The sequence below is a fragment of the Thermobia domestica genome, chromosome 6 (assembly GCF_964235325.1).
Source record: "Thermobia domestica chromosome 6, izTheDome1.hap1.1, whole genome shotgun sequence".
Classification (NCBI taxonomy): domain Eukaryota; kingdom Metazoa; phylum Arthropoda; class Insecta; order Zygentoma; family Lepismatidae; genus Thermobia; species Thermobia domestica.
In genome coordinates this window covers 167,197,055-167,224,422 of record NC_137459.1, presented here as the reverse complement: position 1 = coordinate 167,224,422, position 27,368 = coordinate 167,197,055, and the positions used below count along the sequence as shown (strand labels likewise).

At 36.7% G+C, this 27,368-nt stretch overlaps 1 long non-coding RNA gene across 1 annotated transcript; it reads right to left on the bottom strand.

Annotated features, from left to right (window-relative positions):
• Positions 1 to 11,272: 11,272 nt before the first annotated feature.
• On the bottom strand, positions 11,273 to 24,341 carry LOC145687732 (uncharacterized). Its single transcript, XR_014131727.1, has 3 exons — positions 24,206 to 24,341; positions 16,139 to 16,277; positions 11,273 to 11,425 (listed from the first exon to the last, which is right to left on the bottom strand). It is a non-coding gene; the product is annotated as an uncharacterized LOC145687732 (long non-coding RNA).
• Between the last annotated feature and the right edge of the window lie 3,027 nt (positions 24,342 to 27,368).

Below are 27,368 nucleotides of genomic sequence, written 5' to 3'. Positions count from 1 at the left end.
CGCGTAGCACTATCCGTTCTTCCGCACTCCAACAGTTGATTGTCTCGTTGAAAATAAAGGGAAAAATCCTAGTTCTGACAATCCGTTTAATTAAATTAAAATATGTTTCTTTTTTCTATTTTCGTTTGGCGTTAACACACGACTTTAGGAAAATGAGTAATTTTTATTTTGGACGTGCGGTTTCAGGTATTCATCTCCTAAATCTGTTCTCAATATAACGTGTTAACGTTTCTCATATTAGCGTTTTCGTATTTAAATGGTGGACATGGCGATTACATGTAACTGAGCTTTGAAACGTGACAGATCATCTGATTTTGTTTTCCCAAGCACTTCAAGTAGAAATTTGCATTTAAAAAAAAAAAAATCCGCACTCAGGTTCGAACTGCCGCCCTTCGATTCAAAAATTTCAACAGCACTACTAAACGCACTTGACCACCGCGGCAACTTACCAAAGGGCACATCGTAATATTGCAAGAAGATTGCTCAAAGCACACACAGGCTCACGCTTGAAGTTTTTAGTCGTCATCGTCGTCGGTTTTTTTTTTTTTTTTTTTTTTTTTTGTAATTTCAACTGAAGCTATTGATTGATTTTGCATATCGGGACTGTGCATGAGGTGTGAATTGTATCTTAATGGCAGAAATACATAGCTTTTGATCATCTTTACTTCACAGCTTTACATCTTTGTGAGTGTTCCTAATATCTGTGCACTGTGCCGAGTCACTTTCCCTCTAATTTTCCCCAGAAAATTCTTCGCGTAATTATTTGGCTGACTAAGGTTTTATAACAATAAAGGTTTTTTGCTTATAGTTTTCTTATTTTGCTTTATTTTTGTCTAAAAAAACGTAAATATTCATTGCTACACTGCTTTGTTAAAGAAAGCACTAAGAAGCAATAATAAATGAAGAAAACCGAGTTATTAATGAAAATGTGGAAGTTACAGCATATGTGAACTTTTTTTTTTTTTTTTTTGGTGGATAACGGTACATCAAAGGTGCACCGTGCTGGCCACTAGACCAGCAGTAGGGCCTTTTCTCCTTGGAGACATCATTTAATAATAATATTTGGAATGATTGTCTGTTTTCAATCTGTGGGATTACAGTGAATTGAAAGACTATTGGATTTGAAGCTGAAAATGCCCTGAAAATAGACATTTCCTTTTTGTGAGTGGTAAGAGTTTATTTCGAGGTAGGAAAAAAGAACGAACCGTGATTACAGCACTAGATATATCTGCTATTTTCAAACTTCATTTGATTTATTATTCATTCTGTACATCATATTACATGATCTTTGACTATTGAGTTTTTCTTATTTCAGTTCTTAACTGTAACAAAGACCTAAATGGGAAAATTTGGTGAAGAAAGTAAGGAACCGATTAAGTATAAAAAGAATATGTAGACTTCTGTACATAGTAAGATTATTTCCTAGATTATAAGTTACTTGGGATCCCTGGTTCGATCCCAGCTCGCGTCAAGTGGGCATTGTGGAAGGAAAACACCGTGTATGTGAGTTTTCTTGGGGTTTCCCTCTTTTCTCCTACTTTCTTCATTCCACCATTTCGTTGATTCTCACCATCTCCTTTAGCGTACACGATATAACCATGAGATATAAAACTGAAAAATTTCATTTCATACAAGTTATTTATACGGCAATGAAAAAATACTGACGAGAGACTGTCAATTAATTGGGTTGAATTGGAAGAAATATGGCAAATATTAAGTTTTATTACAGTTTTGTGCACCGTTAGCTGCATTTATACTTGTTTCTCATTAGATCTTCACCCTGGTATTCCATGTTGGAATCTCCTGATTTCATGGCTGGAAGTATGGTAATACCAAAGAATGGAAAACATCTTGCTTGAGCCGACATTAGGCAGGTTTTGAGGATGTGACGATTCTTAAAAACTGCGCCGACATGAGCACAAAATTAAAATACGAATTTCATTTTATATCTTAACAATTTCTGTTTTACCCATAATGAATATTTTGGACCAGAAACGCCCGCAGGATTTTCCCCATCCGCAAGAGGAGCGAGAAGGAAAAAGACTGATACACAAGGAAAGTTGCGAATATATACATCTTGATACAAACAATATTCTTCATGCAATACAGTTATTATTGACGCATCTTGCATAACTTTATTAATTGGGTGACTAAAGTAAATATATTAAATACTATAGGGAATGAGTAAGCAAATCTTAAATGTTTGGGCATGTATTTCGAAGAACCGAATCTCTTTCGAAAATCCACCACGGGGTTTCCACCTCTTTACTCACCGCTGTCGGCGTCTACTTTTAGGACTGTACTATAAAATTACCCCAATACATAATTGGCATCTTTCAACCAGAAAAGGACGAAGTCTGCGGCCATTAAACCAAGACGAGCCTGCCTGCATTACTGGCCCGGAAGTTATTTAGCTGCTTTATATATATATATATATATATATATATATATATATATATATATATATATATATATATATATATATATATATATATATAACTATCCAAGTTTCCTTCCAGAAGCTTTTCGAAAGGCTGGATGAAAATATAAAGGGGCTGGACTGGATAGCAACTTAATTTTTCTTAGCTCCGGCGGGAGCGGGGTGTTGTCCAACTCCGGGAGGACACAGCACCCCCCCCCAAAAAAAAAGAAAAATGCCTGGAAGAAACACTATTACAATCAGACGTGTATTTGTTTTTTGCGAGTTTGTGTTTCGTGAATCAGTCTTCTCTTTTTCCTACCGAGTCAAGTGCTGCCAAATGGAGGAATTCATAACTATTACAGAAGCTAACTATTTACCCACTGGCGAAGTAGCTGCAACTGCTAGGGGCAACACGGAAAGACAGAAGAGATGAGGTACAGATACAGTCACCAATGTTAAGAAATAGGAGTTTTCTGCCATATGTTCAGTTACTGAATCTAGTGGCAACGCTCGTCGTAACTGGAAACGTAAACCTTTCTCTTTTTTTCAGTTTTTTAAGTGATGTTTTTAGAGACGAACTATTAGTGTATTGTGCTCAAAAGCAAAGGTTTATTTTTATTCTGAAACTCTACAATAATTCTTTAAAAAAATCTTTAGTGTTAAAAAAATATCCGGTTGCACAACCATGCAACATACAATACATGTCGTTCTGCATACCTGCCGCTTGAATGGGTCGTGACGTGGGTCCATCAGTGATGTACACAATGGGAAGTAAGAGGGTTCTAGTAGCATTACTACTTCGCAATGCAAGAATAGAAGATTTGTTCGGTCCAACCTGACAGCACGCTAATGCCAGTGCAATCTGAGTGACCATGGCCTTGTATGAGCATACAAACACTACAGCAGATTTCAGATGGGAAGCGGCATGGCCTTGAGTTGGCTTTACGCGGCGTCCAATTGGCTTTGAGCGGTGTTGACAATTCGCGACAAGCAGTTCTGCACGCTGACTTCTCGCGCTACTGCGAATCTTGACAATAGCAGAGGCGCTTATTAGAAATATTGTATTAGCACATTAACTGCTCACTTTACGAAGTAGAGAAAAGAATTACGAACACATACGTGAAAACTACATCTTTTTATGACAACTGGTTGTCATGATACACGCTTTGAAAGGTTTCCATATAAAACAATTAGTAAAACGAGCGTTGAGTCCCGTCTAATTTCCAGTGGATTTTTCTTCGATTTGGAAATGGAATTCAACTTTTATTAAAGGATAATCAGGGGTGTAACCAACAGGTTGTTCTAGAAGAACATTACTTTCAGGGGGAGGAAAGCTTTTCACACATTAAAAACAGAACAAATGACCTCTTTCAGAATATGAAAGCATTTTTAACTCACCATGTATACTATACACATATTATGTTTTCTCGATGCTACCTTAACAAAAGACGGATCTTGACAGTACTGAAGTTGAAAAGCGGATTGTAAGAGATAAATCAATAAGCTATTCATAAGAAAACAAATGCTGTTTCTAGGAGTCTGTTTATCCGACTTTGTGTTTATGTAGGTTAAAATACTAAAAGGAAAAAACTCGAAAAAATATCAACTCAGATATTATTATGCAATAATATAGTAGTGAGAGATCCTGGGGGGACTGAGGGAGCCAGGGCCCCTCATTTTATTTGTAAATGTGCAATATTAGGCATAATTTGAACGCAATTTGTCTTAAAATCATCATATATGCTTTCTGCATCTGAATGCACCCCTCCCCAATTTACAGAGAAATCAGCGTCCTTGTAATTAGGTACAGAAACTGTATTGATGATGTTTTCTTTTTTCTTTTTTTCAAATCTTATTTTATTATAAACGTTCCTAATTTGCATTAACTATTAAATAAAGTTTACTAAACATATACTAGATGAACCTCATTTCGGGGCTGGAAATAGTTTGGAAAGTCAAGGCCCTCTTTTCCCCCGTTTCTACACCCTTGAGAATAGTAAGCGATCGAATTAAATAACAAGCCTCTGCAATTTGATTCATATATATATATATATATATATATATATATATATATATATATATATATATATATATATATATATATATATATATATATATATATATATATATATTGATTCCCGGCGGGAGCTCATGTGGAAGAACAGAAGGTATGGGACATTCGTAATATTGTTTTGAAATTGCCTTCATGCAAGATTCTTCCCTATTCGACAGAAGAAACGCAGTATGATTTTTTTTTTCTTCGTTTCAATACCTTACGTATGTGTGGCCAATTACGTACTCCTTCTTTACTCCTCTAGCAGGGATGCAAAAGCACCAGGCGTCTGAGTGGTGTCATAAATTATTGTAACCCAAAACAAACTCGACCATATCGTGCTGCTTACGAATCAGATGGATTGTTGTTGTGAGACCTACATCAAGTATAAGAATATGTTATTATAGGAATAGACATGGAAGCAAAGGAGCTGATTGTGTGTGTAGGAACGCAACTTCTCTTCTTCTAGCATAAACAGAATTCATCAGTGTCTAGGTTGCTTTCTTTCGTGGTAGTTCATTTGTTCTCCAAAATTATAGTTGACAATGTCTTTAAGGAAACCGAGTACAAGTGCGGAATTTTCTTTAAAAAAAAAAAAGTGCTACGAAGTGAAGCTCGAAGAATTATTTTTTGTGTTTACAATTTTTGGAACTCATAATAAAAAATTTACAAGAGTCAGATTCAGACAATGGCGAAATATTAATTGACATAGACGATAATGAAAGTAGTGTTGAAGACGAACGTTTAGCAGTTCCACTGGAATAAGTTAATAGGTAGGTTATTCAGTTGCTATATATACTTCTAGGATACACAGCCAAAATCTTTGAGTTTGCTGGAATAGTATATTTACATTGTGAATAATGTTGCCAATGTATGTGTAATAATCTCAACTAGAGGAAGAGCGAGAAGGGAAAGGGGAGTCCGAAATCCGGCAACACCGCGCGGAATATCGCACAGCATTGGCTACTGCCCGTGATGCTTTACATCTGAAAAACACAATAAACCAATTGGCTGTTGTAGACAGGTACTGATTCCTTATTGTTCCCACACCAGTATCTTTGGCACTTTCTCATTTCCAAGACAGTATTCGGTACCATGGACAGTGGGTGCAGTCACAGTGTCCATGCAGATGGACGGCAGTGGTGTCCACTGATTAGTTAACTGCTGCTTTGGATGCAGTGACGTCTGCGTGTTTACGCACACATATAGGCGAGAAAGAAAAAAACTTATCACTCACCATACAGGACACATATTTAATATTTTGATATGGAGGAAAAATAAGGTATACATTATGCACGTTACTCGTTTTCATATGGGGGATGCGGCACAGGATCGACACGGCACAGGATCGACACGGCATACGACCGACAATTTAGCTCAGAAACCTGTTTCGGTCCTGTGCCGTGTCGATCCTGTGCCGTTTCGGTCCTATGCCGTGTCGATCCTATGCCGTGTCGATCCTGTGCCGTTTTACTCTCACGCCGCTGCTCTGAAATAATTTAACTTTTAATCATGTGCCTAAAAAAATAATATTTTTATTATCTGTTTAATCTTTGCTCTTACAAATTATAAACTCCTGTCGATTCTATGCCTGTGCAAGTTATATGCATAGAATAGGTACGATCGAAACGGCATAGAGCCGACACGGCATAGGACCGAAACGGCACAGGATCGACACGGCATAGGACCGAAACGGCACAGGATCGACACGGCACAGGATCGACACGGCACAGGATCGACACGGCGCAGGACCGAAACGGCATAGGACCGAAACGACGCACGATCATCCCCACTGCGTAGTATCTATAAAACCAAATATTTATTTCTCATAAAAGCAATCAGAGACTGTCAATTGATTTTAAAATATAAGAATTATAAGATATTTACTATATGAATATTAATAATTGTGAGTGACAAAAGAATGATAGTGCTAAATGGACAAAATATAATTTCTTGTGTGCTTGGTCAAAAGCATTTCTATATGTATGGAATACTTATATTTATTATTATTATTATTATTATTATTATTATTATTATTATTATTATTATTATTATTATTATTATTATTACGTTTTAACTCGTTTTGAAATCATGGCCTGATTCCACTAGAAAGCGAAAGCCATGAGAAATGTAAGCTAAGTAGTAATATGGAATACTTTTAATGTTGCTCACTAGAGGAAACATGCTCGCATGTCTTCTCGTCTCGATATCGAGACCACAAGAGACTTTTTTAATAAGAAGCTCAGTTGGGAAGTAATAACTGAGCCGATGGCTCGAGCCGGCTCGCTTAAGGTGAACCATCGGCTCGAACTGGCTTGGTTGGATGAACCATCTGCTCGGTTCGGCTCATCTGGGCCGAAGGCTCTTGCTGACACGGTTCGGTGAGCTGTTGGCTCGGCTCACTTCTCGGTTCGGGTCCATAGTGAGTGAGCTGTGAGCCCAGCTGCTCAAGTTGTTTACAATTGTAAACCTGGGCCGAACAGTTTTGAAGATATTTGGTCAGTGCCCTATAACTTTTAACAATGTTTGGCTCGAGCCCGAATACTCAACCTAAACCCTCAACCCAAATTCACAAGCTCGTGAACAATATCCTTGGCTCCTAGAATTCACGACTACAGAGGTTAGCAATCAACTAGTTTTTTAGTATTCAAACACAGACCGCGTTTCTTTCATGTTTAAACACAGTGTTGTTATAATTATAATTATAATTATTATTTATTATTAATAATAATAATAATAAAAGTTGTACTAGTAGTAGTACTAGTATCATTGATAACCTATATTGTCTATGCAAGATACTTGAAGAAAATACTCGAAACTACAAACCAGATTTGGTTCGACTCGACCCGAATTCGAGTCGAGTTGGAGGAAATTTTTCGAATCGCGTTCAAAGATGTCTGTTTTTAGTCGAATCGAGTTTCAAAGAATACTCGCTCGTACTCACTCGTGCCCATCGTAGGATGACCACATTCTAACAATCGAAAAGTAGGACACAAGTATAATAGTACTGTATATGATATCTTACTGCGTCGGCAATACGCATATCATTATTTCAATTAATGTTAACCTTAAGTTAATGAACATTTTTGTTAAGAAGAAGCACTGAACAAAATTATTAAAGGAATTAAACACAACTCCAAATGCTTTGATGAATAACAAATTGGTTTATTTTATGAACGTACAGTCAAAGTTCGTGTTGGGCTAAATAATAATAATAATAATAATAATAATAATAAATTTCGAAGCGTGGTATTATTTTAAGAAATGAAAGAAAATTTGGACCGGCACAAAGGAACTTCTATATAACTTGGTTACACTGAGAAAAAAAAATGTAGGTGGCATACTTAAAAACGTAGGTTACATTCGTAATTCCTGTAGTTTCTGGACTTAACGTACAACCGTATATAGCATCCTGCAGCAAACGTATAGCTGAAAAAGTATGTATTATACGTACTGTCTACATAAGTGCAATGACGTCATTCATGTGACGTCATCTACAGTAACAAGTATATACGGAGGTAATATCTAGCTTTGTGACGTCAGGATCGTATGTAGCATGTGGGTTAATAATGACGACACTCACTGACTATCAGGACGGAGCGTAATTTCAAGAAGTATGCAATATACGTTCTGTACGTGTGTTTCTTGCGTTCAATCCCGAGACAGCATCTATATTGTACTTGTGCCCCGTACGTACGACTAGATACAGTGTACGTATTGTACCTATGTATTATACAGATTTTCCTTATGTCGCACACAGCTTGTCCCGATACAGCATACAGAATATCCGTATGCACCATACAGAGTGCACATATGCAGCTTACAGACTGTCTGCATGCGGCATATAGATTACACGTATGTCGCGTACAGGCTGGCCATATGTAATGTATGGACTGGATGTATGTAGCTTGTAGATTGTCCATATGAAATATACGGATTTTACCTGTATCGCATACGTATTGCCTTGTTGTAATATATGAATTGGACATATTCAGGATCTAGATTGTACGTATAGTGCACCATTATTGAAGTGCTGCAACATACTGAGAAATGCATGATACATTCTTACTGTAATGTTGCCACATATTGTTTTTCTCTGTATGGAAACAAAAATAGCTTAAAATATGTCTCCTTTGTGCCAATAATAATAAAATTAAAAATACTACACTTTTCAAATTTTAGTTTGGAGCAGTGAAACTGTCCAGAGAAATGTATTTATCTGCAGGGTGTAAGTTTGGACTTCCTGCTAATTCTTTGGAAAGCTACTGCAAAGCCAAGTGTTGAAAAGTGGCAGAAGAGTTAATTTTAAAATTATTGGCACAAAGGAGGGTAACCATATGTTAAACTATTTTAGTTTTCATACAGAGTAAATCAATATGTGACAATATTACTGTAAGAATTTATCATACCTTTTGCAATAACTTAGTTGCAGCACTTCAATAATAATGCAAAATTCACAGCCATGTACAATCCTATGTTCAAACTCAAAAAAGACTTACGTACAGTCATTTATTAAGCCGTTATCATCCATTGCTTGTACAGTCACGAAAGAAAATATTCTTCAGTTGACAAAATTTGTTTTCCTAAAAACTCAACAATAAATTAACCTATCAGAGTACCGACTTTGGCAGGTTGTCAAGTTATAACTATTCGAAGAATAACAACAAAAAGATCCAAGTTAATTAATTTGTTGCCGACCTATTGGCAAAAGAAAATTTGTCAACTGTCAAATACTTTCTTTTCCGTGTGTACTATATACAGACGACTTTACCTCATTCTTTTCCTTAATAATATCCTCTTCCAAAATGCAGTTGTTACCACAAGAGGCGTGAATAGGATTTTCCAGAAATAACTTCTATGAACATTTTAATTAACAGATAAGTTATTTTTTAAATGAAGCTATAATTAAAAACATGGTGTCAGCTGAAAACGTTTTCCCTCACAAGATGATTCCTAAACAGTACTCCCCATTAAAAATGCAACTTCAAGGAGACAGGGTAGCTACGCCAAAGTTCCCAAGCCGATATCTAATAGTAAGTGTCGAATATGCTTAACCCTTAACATACCAAGCGGGGTACTCTAGGGACCCCAGAGAGTGATATTTGGTGATACTGCCGCAATTATAAGAATCAATTTATTCTCGATTTTTATATGTATCCTGCAACCCTTTGAGATATCAATTACATGATTAGATCAACGATGCGTTTCTTTAAAAAATACAAAAAATAAAAACACACTTCAAAATGTAAAAACTTCATTGTTAAACCTGTGTTTCAGATTTACGAACACACAAGTATGAAATTGTATGAAGAACTGAATAGTGTTCAAATATACATAATATTTGACGTCAACAATGTTCATTTAACTTAAGTATGCTTCTAGACATCCAAAAAATAATAGTTGGAGTAACCCTCTGCAATACTATGTTGAGAAATTAAAATAATACTTGGGGTCCCCAGAAGACTCCAGCTTGGTAAACAACTTTGACGACTTAGGCTTGCTACGTTAAGGGTTAAACTTACCGCTGTATTCGCTGTGTGACAACGTGGTGATAGCAGAGCAGAACTGACCCAACATTGACAACCAGAACGACTGTAACACAGCGAGACATCGAGAGGATGTTCTCTTCTGGTATGGTAAGCCATGCGTCTTACGATCCAATGCCACAGCTCATCAACTGTAGCTGGCGGAGTTCACAGGTATGAGAAGCTGTGCAGCCATCGACCAAACATACTTATCCTTCCCTGCTCTACACATTCTGCAAATTTGGACTTTCCTGGATGTATCCTTCTTAGTTCAACATTTTAAGTAACGAGCAGTGTAATAGTCTCATACATTATTTAAAGAAAGAGCGATGATTCTCAGAATTACTCGGAAGTTTCTAGTTTACAATTATATACATATATATATATATATATATATATATATATATATATATATAGCTATATAGATAGATAGATGTACAATAATTTAAAACGGTTATATCAAAGTTTGCATTCAGAGCACAAAAAGAAGTATAGCTCTCGGAACATTGATTTTAGCCAGATAATACCACTAGTAAACTCAACCACACTCAGTACCGTTAGTTGCTTGGTATTGTCTATGAGGCAGAGATCATCGTATCTCATTGCGTGTAGATTTTTGTATTTGTTTAACACTAAAAATTGTTTGTCGCTAACCGAACCCAGTAACATATATATACCGACAGGACGTATGTTAGTCACAAGGTTACATGAGTGAAACACTAAATTATTCGATTGACACTTGCGGCCTTGTCAACACTAGAGAAAGGTACAAAGTGATTAAATAAATACGAAACATAGTACATACAAAATATAGCGATGTATGAAGTCTCCTTTTCATACGATTTGGAGAAAGGATACATCTGTAGAGAGCAACATAAATGATTTCTCTGGATAATTTGGATTAGTCCAGAATTCGAACAAAAATAATTTTGAAATTCGTTAAGTCCAACATTTTTTCTTTCTTTCTTCGGATTCTCAATAAAGTTGACTACTGAAAAGCTGAGTTACAGATTTTATGTTAAAACATATTCACTATACCATTGCCTTATTCACAGAACAATACATTAGTTATTAATGTATGACTGAAATAATAGTGCTTCGTGCAGATTTACTTTATCCAATCGGAATTGCACAATGATAAAAAAATGTTGCAAGGTATAATGTTCTTATTTACAGAGAAAAAGAGTTGAAAAGACCTTTAACTAACAAACATTTTCTTTAAACAGACATACATTTATTCTAATTTATGGAAGAAAGAAATAATTTTCGGAGCAGTATATTTATTAAGGTTACATATTTGTACAAAAGAATGTAAATACAATCGGGTCTGTCTTCAGAAAGGACGTGCTTTTAGCCACAAATTACACTGCTTCTTTTCGCTGTCTTTCATGCAGAATCCTGGTTTTGTTTTGATACATGAAATACCTGAAACAAAAATCCAAAAATATTTAAAATGTTACATTTTAAAATATTTAACATTTTTTAGATTAAATGGACAAAATCTGTTCGGTCAGGTATGGACTTTTGGGTTTCTGGTAGAAAAATGATGAATTAAAAAAAAGTGTTTGTTGATGCTGAACAACTCGAAATGTATTACTATGCAAAAGTAAGTGGGTACCCACTGGCGTTCGAGGTACCATGGGGTACCTAATATGTCTGCATTTTTAGATATGTGGAAATATATGTCTCTAAAATGTAAAGAACTGATATCTGTTTAGTACAGAAAACCGCAACTCGGTAAGCCTTATGGATACCGAGGTATGGGAAAATAAAGGACAACACCATAGAAGTGTGAGTTTTGCGTACTAGATTGTGCAGTTTCGAAAACGTAATTACTGAGGGCTATCAACAACCTCAAAAGTAGTTTCAATTCAATACACTACACACACGTCCTTATGGGGGTTTTCGGGTACTATGGCATTCGCAGACCTCCCATTTCTAAACATTCTAAAATATATCTTAATAAACTTATAAAGAACGTTACAGGTGTGTGTTTACCGAAACCGCAAGTCGGTATGTTTAACAGTTACCGAAATATGGTGAAATAAATAGGAACACCATAGGTATGTGGGGCTTCCATACTTGACAGTAGTTTAGAAAATTAATGAAAATATGACTAATGGCTATCAAGATATTGTCAAATAAAGGGAGGACCCACACAGTTATGGGGTTTTCGTGTTAGGTGGTGAAATTTCCGAAATCGATCATGAAATCTGAATAAGCACCAGTAGCAATTTCATCCTAAAGTAACTGGGTATTTCCATGGGGTTTTAGAACATCATGGGTCTAAAAAGATTAAGTTTTAAAAGCTTTGGAAAATATAATTTGACATTTGTAAAGAGTATTAGAAAAGAGAATAGAGTTACCCAAAACTTCCAGCCAGTACATCTTACAGCTAGAGAGACACCGTGAAATAAAAGAGTATTAGATCTTGAAATTTCATAAAACAACTTTTGATCTTAATAAAAGTTAAATAAGATGGTACTTATATGGGTTAAGTGAGTACCTCACACTCGTCAGGGCAATTCCGATCGAAAGATTAATTCAGCTCGAAGTTTTCTTCGGGTAAATCCAAGCGTGATAATTCCTAGCGTACAAAAAGAATGAAAATTCTTTGTCAATATCTAATATAGCAACCGAGATATAAGTAATTATGTATTTTACGAGGTCGTAAAAATGGAGACCCACATGGATTTGTACTGTTGAGTCTTTGCTGTAAGAAGAAGAAATTTCAGAAAACTACCGTATACACCTTAATAGACAATTAAATGGGTGGAGGCACGGTGGCTTAGTGGTAGAGTGCGTACCTTTGGTGTATTGGGTCCCTGGTTTGATCCGTGTCCAAGTCAGTTTGTAGTCGACATTGTATTCGTGGGTATTCTCGGTGTACTCCTTTCCTCCCACCTTTACACTCCATCAATTCTATCATCAACATTCACTTGCCTTAATTTCATTTTAAAATTAAATGGGCAGTTAAGTGTGATCGTATCTCTGTGGATTAAGAGAATACTCCAGTGTAGTTTCTGCAAAACATACTACGTACACACCCCACCACTAAGTTACTGTGTCCTCACTGATTTAATTGCATATTAAGGTATATACAGTAGGTTTTTGAATTTCTTTCTTATAGCAAAGACCCAGAAGTACAAATCCTTAAAGATCTCTATTTTTACGTCATAAAATAAATGACTCGTTATATTTTGGTTACTATATTAGATATTCACAGGGAATTTTCACTCTTTTACACAGCTCGATGAACCTTTGGAACTGCCTGAAGAAAACCTAGAACTAATCTTTCCATCGAAATTGTACTGAGGTACTTACTTAACCCATAGAAATACCATCTTATTTTAATTTTGTTGGGACCAATAATTTTTCCGAAGTTTCAACATCTCATACTCTTTTATTTCACGGTGTTTCTCTATATGTTAGATGTACTAGCTGCAAGTTTTAGGTAAATACATATTTCTAATACTCTTTACAAATGTCAAGTTATATTTTCAAAAGCTTTTAAAATTTAATCTTGGTAGACTGTAAGATGTTCTAACACCCCATGGAAATATCTAATTACTTGAAGATGGAATTGCTACTGGTGTTTATTAACTTTCCATGACCGGTTTCGGAAATTTTATCATCTAATACGAAAATCCCATACCTGTATTGGTCCTCTCTTTATTTGACAATATCTTGATAGCCGTTAGTCATATTTGAATTCATTTTCCAAATTGTACCTTCAAGTATGCAAGCCCCACATACATATCGTGTCGCTCTTTATTTTCCCATGTCTCGGTATCCGTAAGGCTTACCGAGTTGCAGTTTTCGGTAAACAAATATCAGTTCTTTACATTTTAGACACATGTATTTCCATATATCTAAAATGCAGAAATTAGGTACCGCATAGTACCCCTCTTACCCCATTGGGGTACCCACTTACTTTTGCATACCAGGGTAAAAACACCAGTGGTCGTTACTTTAAGGTTGAAAACATACTCTTTTGTCTCTTCTGTGAGCACCGTGAATCGGTCGGAGCTGTACCATAGTTGGAAAGAGACACTGATCCTTCCTATATATGACCATGTAGTCAGAATTCAAAATCGAATAGCCGTTGAAGGAAAAACAATATTTTAAAATCCCTTGTATTGCACCGGTAGTAGTCATCTCAAAATCGAAATGTTCCAGTGGTAGTTAGGGTTTTATACCAGTGTTCGTCACTCAAATAACTTGACATAATTTATTCAGAAACGCACTGTTTATCAGTTTAAAATTAAGAATAGAGTATAAAGTACTAATCTTAATAACTGTGCATCACTTTTGGCACTCAAGAAAGAAAATAAAAAAGTTTTTACATACTTTTTAAAGCAATTTCAGTAAGAAAAATGTTAACTGAATTCAAAAGTTAACTGTATATTATTTTAACGTTAAGAGTACAATATTAATTACTATGTTTAATAACTATAGTGACTTTAAGCACTCAAGAATGAAAATAAACATGTTTGTACATACATTTTTAATACAATTTGAGAAACAAAATAAGTTAACCGAATTCAAAACTTAATTATATATCACCTTAAGATTAAGAATGGACAATAAAATACTGAGGTTAATAATAATGCATTAGTGAAGAATGAAAACAAAAATGTTTTTAACTACCTATATTGTATTTACATGTTGTTATTTCTCATTAACATGCTTTTTGATAACGCACGATATGGGCTAGGGGTACGCACGAGAAATGATTTGAGACTGTCACCTCTCGCAAAGGTGTCGCGAAAGTTGTCTCGTCTCGAAAACTGTATCTGTTTCTATTGGAAGAGCTATGTCTCGTCTCGAATTTCGTAACAAAAATTCGTTACACATGCAGTTTTGTGTAAAAAGTGAAATGTATAAATACAGGAGAGAAAACATTGCAGACAAACATTATGTTAGTATATTGAACATACTTTTTTGTATGTGGTGCAAAATATCTTCATCTATGGGGTTACTTTGCACCAAAGTTTATATGAAATGAAATCTTTGAGTTTTACGTTCCACGATTTTGCCGGGTATGCTAAAGGAGACTATAATCATGAGAATGAATGAAATAGTAGAAGGAAAACTGTGAGAGAAAACGGGAAAACCCCGAGAAAACCACACACAGAGTTTGTCCAACACAAAGCCCATTTGGCACGTGCTGGGATCGATCCAGGAACTCCACGCAGGAGAGGTGAACGCTCCATCACTGAGCTACCACGTCCCCAAAAACACAACCTCAGAATATACTTCATATAGAGTAGAAATGAAATGAAATCTTTGAGTTTTACGTCCCACGATTATGCCGGTTAGGCTAAAGGAGACGGTGATGATGAGTAATGAATGAAATGGTGGAATGAAGAAAGTGGGAGGAAACGGGACAACCCCGAGAAAACCCACGCACACGGTGTTTGTCCACCACAAAGTTCACTTGGCGGGGATTGGGATCGAACCCAGGACCCCAAGCACCAGAGGTGAACGCTCCACCACTGAGCTACCGCGACCCCTCATATAGAGTAGAAGTAACAAGATGTATATAAAAAAAAAAAAAAAAAAATTGGCCCGTCTGGAGGACATGTAAGCTAAACACCAATACAATTGTTACAGATTTATTTACTTGCACTGTTTAGGCTGAACATCGCAACACCAATATCATTATGTCACATCCTTTCAAAAGTATGCTAACTGCAACGTAGACCTGCTTTGCTTCGTAATGTCCAAATAGTTGATTACTGTGCTCGAAAGCAGGCAAGTAGCATACAAATTTATGATGTTGAAGTCGTTATTTTTCACAGCTATGGAGAAAAGACATGAAAACGAAAAATAAAAATAAATCTTTGTTTTACTTCCTACGGTTATGCTATGTATGCTGACAGTCACAAATGAGTATTGAAAATTGATGATCTTGGAATACGATTTGGTGGAATAATGAGGGGGGGGGGGGAAATAGACATTGATTAAATATAAAATTGAAAAGAAATAAGGGCCTGACGCTCAAATATTTATCTATCTGGCAGCCATCTTGATCCCTCTAAAATATCATGAAGTACTTGATTGATTCTAAACCCAATAATAGTAATAGTAATTATAACAATAAACACAGAATATACCTAGATATAATTTACGCACCTTGAAGTGTAGAAATTAATGATTGCAATCCTCAGCATTCCAATAGTTCTTTGGTTTCTCCAAATGAAGATTCGGACATCGGTTTTCTTCTCAAGCAATAATGGGGTACAATAATCAGTTGCAGTCCAAAGCCAAGTCACTAAGTTAAGCATGAATATAAAAGATTTTGTGTTAAATATTTCAATGTAAATTTCATGAAATAGAATTCATTAGTTAGTTACATACAAACTCTTACGCATGTAAGTCAGAATCTACTTGTAATAACTTGTAAATTTAAACAAACTAAATTATACTACAGTTATAGGGACATCAAACATATATTCCATAAGATATATAGGGTGTCTCAAAAGTCCCCTGACATTAAGTAACTCGATTATTATCAGAGTTACAACAAAATGTAATTGGGAAACCGTCTCCAAATATGATGTTTCCAATGTAAGTTGAAGGAATTTTCAAAATCGGATGAGCCGTTTGGCTGTACACTCTTTATGCGTCCAATGTTAAATGAAAATGCAACGTTGCCATTTACCTGGACCCACAACATAAGTGAATGAAGTTACTGATTTTTACGCTAACATGTCGATGGCTAGCCCCCATTTCAAACAGTAACTTCATTCACATATGTTGTGTGTCCAGGTAAATGGTAACATTGCATTTTCATTCCACATTGGGCGCATAAAGAGTACAGCCCAAACGGCTCCTCCGATTTAAAAAGTGTTCACTTTAGAATGAAAACAACATATTTAGAAATGGTTTTTCCTCTTACGTTTTGTTGTAACGTCAGAGGACTTTCGAAACACCCTGTATACATCATACGAAGTTCCTTTCTAAATTCTACACGGGTGTAGTTTAATTGAATGTGAGATGGGTGATACACATTAGGCCGTTTGGAAATACTCTCACAGACGGCCGCCATTTTGGATTAAATTTGTTTGTTATAAACTGGTGGGTAATGTGATATATATATGGCCACAGGCTAGAATTTTCTCAGTATGTCAAATATGCAATCAGATTCCATGGAGCTTAATTTGGTGAAAAGTTATTGCCAATTGAACGTTGTATTTACATCTTTCTTCTAGATGTAGAACCATACCGTTAGCACGTGAGGAATGCATCGAAATATTCAAACTGTGGAGCGGGAGGAGTGCCTGTACAGTGGTTACCGATTGCAAACAGAATCATCCACAATGTGACTGTGTTACATGTTGCAGTGTCACAGTAATTAACTAAATTTGAGGAGACGGGCACATTCGTGAACATACGTCGTAGCGGACGATCGTAGAGAGCTACAGATGAAGCAACGCCTACGACAGTGCTGACTTCTTTCTGGATGTGGCCCCAGAGGAGCACACGTCATTTATTAATGCAATGTGGGTTGAGTCATAGGGTCTGCGCGTGTATAAGTGCATCCGTACAAGGTGCAAATGAAGCAACATCTCCACGAGAACGATGTTGATCGCCAAGTGCAGTGAGTAATTATGGTTAACATTTTTATGCAAATACTCTTTTCAGATGAAGCTGACCTCTACGTAAATGGGAAGGTTAATAGGCAGAACATGCACAATTGGTCACCTGACAACCCCGCGTGCAAGACCCCTCCAACATGACCAGCGCAAAGAAAATTAATTATGTTGTTGGCAGACAAATGAGGAATACGTCTAATCAGTCACTTTTTCATTCCATAAAATTAACTGCGGAATAATACCTCACGCTCGTACAGGGATAGATATTGCGAGCTGCGATGCCCGAGGATGGTACATTCTCGCAGTTTTTTCAACACCATGGCGCTTTCTTCATTATGGATTCGTATTGCGTCACTACTTGAACAATTTTCTAGAACATGGGTTGATCGACGAGAGGCAGATGAATGGCTGCTCGATCACCGGACCTAACGCTGTTCAATTTCTAGCTAAGTGGAAAAGTTAAGGCTATGGTTTGTGCAGTAAATATTCATAATTTTTATCATCTAGAACAAAGTATCGCCATCGTCTGTGCACAAATTTGACCCTATATCCTACTTTGTGTCCACAGCAATTGGAAGAAGCTTCTGCAAATGTTTATTGCTCAGTAGGAACATGTAGAACATATACTATAACCAGGGGTAAAAGTGGACCTGAAAAGGTGGGGGGACGGTAGGTAGCGGCATCACTCCACGCCGTTCCTCCTGCCTATCTCTGCCCATTGTACCATTTTAGGATCTGGGGGACGTCCTACATATTTTTCGAGGTGGGGAACTGCGTCCCCCGCGTTCCCCCTCGCTTTTACCCCTGACTATAACAGGGAAATGTGTTCGAAGTGGGAAAAATCAGAGGCGGTGTGTTTTATTACGATTTTGACTCGACATATCGGCTATCTAAATGTTCAAATGCAGTGAGGTGTGAAGCCTACAAGATTGCATTTCTATTTACATAATGTCTGAAAACCACTGGAAAGCTTCTTTTAGTTACGGAGAAAAAACGGAGAGACTGATCGTGAACAACTTTCTGGAAAAAAATAAATAAAAATAAATAAAAATAGCCCTTACCTTGTATCAGAGAATTATACACGAAAGTGCTCAAAAACCGACTTTCAATATTAACAATTTCCAGCGGGAAAACTCCTGGACCACACACTCGAATGAGGGGTATTTCAAACTCCCGTAAGATCTGCCCCCACAGCAATCCCCTAAATCCGCCCATGATCAAAATACGACGCTTATAAGAATTCAGACAAGACGACACATACATACATACGAAAGAAACAATTCAATACGGCACATCAAAATATAAACTAGATGAACTTCTTTGAAAACACCTCATTTTACAAACAAAAGGTAGAAAAAGGTAAAAATGTCAGTATTGTCAACTTAGAATCTACATAAGAAATAAAATCTTTTTATGTGCAAAGCTATTCGTCAATACGTATAAAAAAGGGATTTATTAATGGTATTTAGCATTTATTCTTCCGTGAAGGTTTATCTTGATCACTGAAAAACCAGAAACGGTATGTCTCTATCACTGGAAAAAAAAAAAGAAGGGTATGACATACCACTACATATAGTCTCACTTGGTTCACTGCCAATAACATTTCACCAGAATAAGTTACATGATATCTGATTGCATATTTGACATCCTCAGAACATTTTAGTGCATGGCCATGTATCACACTACCCACTTATCGTCCGTATTACAATTTCGAATCTAAGATGGCGACCGTCCGCGTGATGTAATCCGAAAGTATCCCTCTGGGCCTAATGTGTATCTCTTATCTCGCAATCAATGTAACTACATCCCTGTAGTTTTCAGAAAGGATGACAAGGGACTTCTGATGCATCCTGTATATAATAGTTGTATCAATAATGACGGGTATACCGGCTAGGCTAAAGGAGACGCTGATGATGATATAATGAATGAAATGGTGGAATGAAGAAAGTGGGAGGAAACGGGAGAACCCCGAGAAAACCCACTCACACGGTGTTTGTCCACCACAAAGTTTACTTGGCGCGAGCTGGGATCAAACCAAAGACCCCAAACACCAGAGGTGAACGCTCTACCACTGAGCCATCGAGGCCCGACAGGAATATTTGTTGAAGTCTACTGTCTTCTTCAGTACCAAGGTTACACAAAAATGAGCCTATGGTTTTGATGGAATTCGAACCAACATTATATGTATACTCTCTCAGCGAGAATCAAAGCTGGCACCAAGTTTACATATGCGCGCGCATTGTATTTTACTTATATAGCTCACAGAGCTATGGGCGAGCAAGCAAGGCACGTGCCCCGGGCGTGTGGTTGGAGGGGCTACTAAAAGAGAGGTTATATATTAGTACTTTTCCATTTTGGTGTTTAATACTTTTCATCAGAGTGCGAAATCATGAAATCAAAGTGGGGAAGACTGAAGGACTGAAGAGAGCGAGAGAGAGGGGAAAAAAAAGCTGCGCAGTCTTACACTTCAAAGAATTGTAGTGAAATGAGGTCAGAATTCAAGATGACATTCGGATGCTTGGCACGAAGAAAAACATTGCAAGCAATTTTGAAAAAAAAAAAAAAAGAAAGAAAAAAACTTAAATAATGTGATATATTTTGTAGGCTTTGGATATGTATGTTTTAGTTGGCATCAACAATTATTGGTGTGTTTTGTCACAATTGACAGTTTAGCGAGAGACTAGGCTAACTGACAATTTTAACTTTCTGAAAGAAAAGGAAACAAATGAAAACAGCATGTTTCAAAGGATACGACTGATATTCATAGTTTGGTTTAGTATACAACAGGGGTGGATCCAGGATGGACTACTGGGGGCGGTGGGTTGTAATGCCACTACTTACAAGATAGAGCTACTTTTAAGAGATTCAACTCTGGGTGGGTTTTATTTTATATTAAAATACACAAAGTTTCCTCTTCTTGGGGGAGATAGACCCTCCCTGGATCCGCCCCTGTCTCAGGACAAGCCACACAGACAAGTGGTTGAGGCAAAGGTCAATTAATGACATTAGTATGCTGTTCCGTCAAAATCTCAATCTTGACCTGGATGTAAGTTAGCCTGGTCTCTCACTGAACCCCTCAATTGAATGTTTAATATGTAAATTAGGCACTTCTACATCACAAACAGTAAATATAACCTACCTTATTCTACGTTTTTAAATGCATTTCTACAACTGATTGTAACTTTAAAGGTTCTCGTGAAGATTAGCTGGCGGAGGTTACCTAACATAGCCATGAGTTATCAAATTAACAGTTGTGCTTCGTGGGTGATGATAATGATCCTGAGGTTAGATGTTAAATTGGACTCGAGAGCGGAACAAGGGCTGATCTTATTCGTGTCTCAGACGGGGGGCATGGAATGGAACGAATATGAAAATAAGGTTGCTGTAATAGTTTTTCATAGGGTTTGTAAGATTTTCGAAACACTTGGCATTTTTTTTTATCAAGACTTGACATTTTTTTAAGATAAAAATCAAGACTTGGCAATTTCAAGTTTCATCCCCCTCCCAATCTTGTAATGCTCGCTACGCCGCTGTAAGCAATGCATATTTTCAACAATATTCGTTGTTCATCTGTTTCCGCTGGGTTCCAACGTGGTGAGCTGCATATGGGACTTTTAATAGTGTTATTATAATGAGAAAGAATTGTAAATTATGTTGATGTTCCTAAAAGAGGGAAATTGAAAGAGAAATTAAATTAAAAATAAATAAGGGAGAGAAAAGTAATTACTTGAAAATAAAAATAAAGTCTTTGAGTTTAATGTCCCACTATTATGCTGTTAGGCTAAGGGAGTCGGTGATTAAAGCAAGTTAATGATTATGGAATATTTGGTGAAATGAGAAAGTGGGAGGAAACCAAGTCCCCGAGAAAACCTACGAGCACGTATATGAAAATGAAGTAAAACATACACTGGACTATGCTTTCTTTGTCTAGCAGAGTCATAGTTTGGAATCGAAAATGTGTTTTGAATCCTTGTATTTAGAGATTAAGAGTGTAAGTAACGAAATCACTTAATACATCCATTAAGATTTCGGAAAGCGAAATCTAAATTTAGGTAAGCTAACTCCATGTACTAACTGCTTGCATCCGCTTCGTACATTGTTCGAAGGGTCACGAAGCAAATCACCTCATTTAGTCTACACATACCTAGTACTAGCGTTAATTACCTGCTTCGTTGGGTGAAAATAAGAAAACCAGTAATACATGTATGTTACGTTAGTCAGTCACTTTTTTTACTATTACGAAACGCTCTCTCATATCGGTTATTTTCGATCATTTGTAAGATCCGTCTCCCCTCTTTCCCTCCCCAAGTTGCTTGGCTGAATTTTGATTTAAATAGTATCGGAAGTGTCACTGTCCATTTCTGCGCCCCCGAAAACAATGGATTTAGATTAGGATCAGTTCACTTAACTTAGTAAGCCTACAGCTTTGGCGCGGCTCGACTTGTTGGAAAGCAATCCAAAATCTAAACAAATATATCGATGTCATTGGGGTTTACTAAAGTGTGTCGTAAGTCAAGAAGATTGAGAATCACTGCCTCGATTATTCACTTCAATTAATCATCAAACTCCTTTAACCTGAAGTATATAATCGTGGAATGTTCAATTAAAATTATAATTTTATGGCATCTAGAAAATGCACATATCGCACATTACGTTACATTACCATTCAATCGCAATAGGTTATTACAGACATGTGGTTGGCTTGAAGCTTAGCGTCCTATTCAGCGCCAAGACTGTGTACTACCTACACCTACAGCATAATATGGAATCCTACTCGCATGATCTTCGATCAAGATTTGAATCAACGGGAGGATGAAGATTTTCCCTCTCGTCAAGTAATTTCCCCAACTCGCCAAAGAATTTCTCCCTTGCCGGGAAAATATGTTCCCTCATTTCATATTTTACATATTATATACTATATATTATATCTTGCATCACTGAGAAATAAAAGGCTTGGATTGTATATCTGAAAAGTCGCCCCCTCCCCGCAGGCACGTAGCCACGATTTCGCAATACGGGAGGTCTGTGACGAAATACTGTGGTTATCACACCAGGGGTTCGATCAATCTAAACTATTTTACTGACAACATATCCATATTGATTTGTTAGGACAATAAAATGAGGATATGTTAGTAAGTATTTTAATTAAAGAATTATGAAGAAATCTTGCGTAAAAGAAAAGAAAAAAGTATTGACAAAGACATAGTCTTCCAAGGTCATTCGAACTCGGTTCTTCTCGTCTTCTTTCTATTTCTCTTATCTTAGTTCAATGCCGTCAAGGATAGCAACGAGATCTCTTTCTGGAGTAAAGACATCCTATAAAATGGATTAGTGTTGCCGCGAAATTCAAAATGGTTCATATTATTGGTAATTCTGGGCATTGCTTAAGTTCTGACAGGCTATCTGAAAGAACCGGTTTATCGATCGTCATTCGTAGTCCATAGGGTTACTGGCGCAAGTCCCGGGGGGATGAGGACATGTCCCCTCCAATCTTAGAACTGGGGGGGGGGACTTTCCCCTCAATAATCCGATTTGAAATGCGTTTTTTGGAGAGAAATGTGATGATTTGTGTCCGATTGCCACAAAGGAAAGTAAGATGAAATTGATGTCCCCACCCCAGAATAAGCCTTAAATCTGCCCACCTCACAATTTTGAAGACAACTCTGCTCCCCTGATCCTCCGCAGCATTGTTTTTCAACTTCATAATTTGAACATCCTTAAAAAAATTATGAGAACTGTCTTACCCGTCCCTCCCAATGTTGAAGACAGATTTGCGCCGCTGCATACGGTTAACATGGAGCTAGATGGAATTCGGAATGTTCCGTTATAATAATATCCAATTTCAACTTGATCCTCCCCCCCCCCCTCCCGTTTCCTCCACACAAAGCTCCTCGTAAGAAAGAGTAACCAAAACGCTTATTGTAGCTTTATATTTTTGAGGCTGATTCATCTGTTTCTTTCTGTTTCATCTTTCCTTAATATTTTTCATTTCTGGATCCGAAGGGGGGGGGGGGGGGTCTGGACCCACCCCTTGGCTACGTGCCTGCTTCCCGTAAAAAGCTTCATTCGAACCCTGAATCAAACAACTCCATCTGTAAAGCAGTGCTGAGTTGATTTTAATATCCTTTTCTGCAACGAGGCTGTATGAGACGTGGACTTACTGATTAACATGGACTCCGAACCACTCCCGCCGGGAATCGAACGCGGGTTTCCCACACCAAAGGCGCGTACGCTAACCGCTTAGCCATGAAGGAGCTCATATCTATAGCAGTGTAAGCAACAACAACAACAACAAAAAGAAACACACATACATACTAGAACAACAACAACAACAACAAAAAGAAACACACATACATATTAGAAGTTTGCGCAATTGGGGATCAAAACATTCTCAATGAAGTATGAGAAATAGTAAACGTCAAAGTGGGCTTCTGCTTATTCTTTACTTCGTTAATACTTAATTCCTTCTAGAAATAGTGAAACAATACTATGAAGACACAGTACTTAAACATAATCGAAAGAATAAGACAAGGAAACAGAGTAATTTCCGACTAATTAAACTAGTCATATATACTATACCTAACTGTTACATTGTATTTCTTACCATATTACGAAAGCGATATAACTTTTTTTACCAGCCATAGAAGCTGGACGCAATCCAATACTGCAATTTAGACGCTGTAACGAAAGCTGCAAGTCAAACGCATGACACTCAACTGTGTAATAGCTGTTTCAAGCGGCCTACAACTTATGACCTTGAAACTATGTGCTAGTAACCAAATTAATGCCAAGGTACGATACAAACACCCCAACTTGCCACAATGACGTCAACACAAGGAAAAAAGAAAAACATCTAATTTTTGGTTCGAAAATTATGAAACAATAATAATAATAATGTAATTCTCAGGAACTCAAACATTAGTTAACTAGAGAACATAACAAGCAAAACAAAACAAAACAAAACAAAACAAAAAGAATCTTAAACGTGAGCTCTCCCTGACTGCTGTTTTTAAATTTCAGTGAGGCTGTAAAATATGTTTTGTTTTATTGTTAAAAAACAAAAAGAAAAAGAAAAATAAAGAAAGAAAGGAAATAAATTTTGTTGCAAATATCCTAGTAAAAATAGGTTTCCTAGACACAAGTGGCTCCGCGTAGCGTAGTTGCTAACGCTCTCGCCTTCGGTACGAGCGGACCCAGGTTCGATTCCGGTAGGGGCACTCGGTCGAAAAAGTATCAAAAGCTTTTAAGTCCAGACATCCTGAATGAGGCTTTCTTGGGTTTTCCTCATTTCATACCAGGCAAATGCCGGGTAGTACCCAACATATAGGTCCCAGGCCGTTTGCTTCCTTCCCTTTCCCCGGATAGTGTGCTCACCGAGGGACGTCATAACTCACATGTGACGGGCTAACAAGGTCATTGATGCCGAAAGCCCAGAAATCTAAATCCTAAATCTTCACTACACAAGAAAATGTTCGCGCTGAAAACGGTTTCTTAGCAATTATGTTAAGCAGTCCTGTAGTAAATCTCCATCAAGTAATAAACCGTCACATATAAAAAGGAAAGAATAAACACATAACATTCATTTTGCGTACCTTGAAATGTAAAAAGTTACAGAACATTAATATTCAAAGATTTCTCAAAATTCAGATTAAACCATTTCTTTCTCCTCAACCATTAACGAGTTACAATAGTAAGAATTGTGGTCATAAATCACATTACTTGTTTAGTACTATATTAAAGCAAGTTATACTAAAGGAATATATAATTAATGGAATATTTAACTAAAGTGATAATTTACTATTGCACTTACCCAGGCTTTCCTTCCGCTCTTCTTTTCCGTTTGTAAACAACCTCGTTTATAAACCAGCTCGCAAGCATACGACAGTTGTTTCATGACGTCATCTATGGTGCAAGAAAGAGGTGTCTATAGGCGGTCAGGACCTCACACACAGATGGACGTATATAACATATAGCTGAAGTATTTAACATACGTATACGTATATAAAATACGGAAGATTGTTAGATATCAGACATCCTGCAGCGACATGATATAACATCCAAGCGCGTTAAAGGCAGTAGCTGTGTAGCATATGGATAAAGTACGCTCCGTACAGATTTCCTTAGTAAACATAACGAATCCTTGTATTTGTACAATATACCGCTGTCCGGATAATGGATTTTTCTCAGTGTAGCATCACTGTCATAAGTTCAATAAGAAACCTTTCCTACTTTACCGATATCTCAACAAGGCCTTCTCAGTAAAAGCGATGTATTGTAAAAAATGGTTTGTTGATTGTTCTCCATCCCTAGTCTTCTGAGGAGTGTTAAAAAACACAGCGGTTCATCATTCAGGAAAAGAGTGTGTTTGATTCAAAATATTGTGAATAAAGAATGAAGCATTAAGATATTGCAAATAAATTAACTCTGGACATTTCGCAGGACATTTTAAAGAAGAAGGATATTTCTCGATTTCCTAGACATCTTCGCAACACGCAGGACAGCTCTTTGAAAAACAGTACTGTACTGCGAAAATCAGTACGTCTGGTTACCCTAGCCCATCCCTACGAGTAACGCAGTATGGCATTTTAGCCAATGTTACCTTATATGAAAATATTCATAACTTATAGCTGTCAAGTAAAAATGTGTCCTTGCATTTACATAAAGCAATTCAGAAAGGGCAATAATAATAATAATAATAATAATAATAATAATAATAATAATAATAATAATAATAATAATAATAATAATAATAATAATAATAATAATAATAATAATAATAACAACATTTATAAGACTAACATTAGTGCATCACGCTAACTCCTAATAGTAAATCACGTTGATGCTCATTGCAATAATATAATACAATAATTTAGATTTGAGCATTTATATTTATGTATCCTCAAGTTCGTTGGTCGGCTACCTAAAAAAAAGAAAGAAAAAAGTGAATGCAAACAATTAGAGCTCTTAAGTATTGACTTTAACCTATAATTAGTGCTTGAACTTTTCGGGTAAACTGTATCCGCCCGATACCCATTGCGTTTGGTATACTCGATCCTTAGACCTGATAAACCCGTTTGACCCGTGTTTGTCCTGTTTGGACCGTTTGTACCGATAGACTCGTTATGAGTTCGTACATGATAATTAGAACAATTTGTGTTATGATAATAAAGTGAAACAACACATCATTTACCATAATGACAGACTAAGCTTGCTTTCATAAAAACGGGATTATCAGGTCATCCCTATTCATACGGTTCAATCGGGCAAACCCGATTCATACGGGTAAAAATATAATATCGGTCCAACGTGCGGTCCAGTTTCTATTCTATTTTCCGAGCATTACCGCAAATGCACAGTACCCGAAATGGCTCGGACGTAAAAACTATCATATTATTATTATTATTATTATTATAGGACAACAGTGATGGCTTATTGCTTGCAGTGCCTAGTAGTAGTTGTTTCCTTTCATCTTCTCAGTTAAAACTTCAGACTGCAGGTCAAAGTGAGCTTCATGGATCACCTGCAAATGCATCTAAGAAGATAGTGTAGAATCCTTCAGACGATCTCCTGAACATGTATGGTTCTATCCAAAATCTGGAACTAGAAAACTGACAGCTCGGAAAAGGAAGAGATGTGCTATTCTCACAGACACTCTAGAAAAAAGTACTTTCGAAATGAAAAAGAAGCATCTAAAAGCAACCGAAAACATAAAATCATCAGCTGAGAAGAATTTATTCTCAAGTCGTCTGTTTGGTTTCTGAAGAACC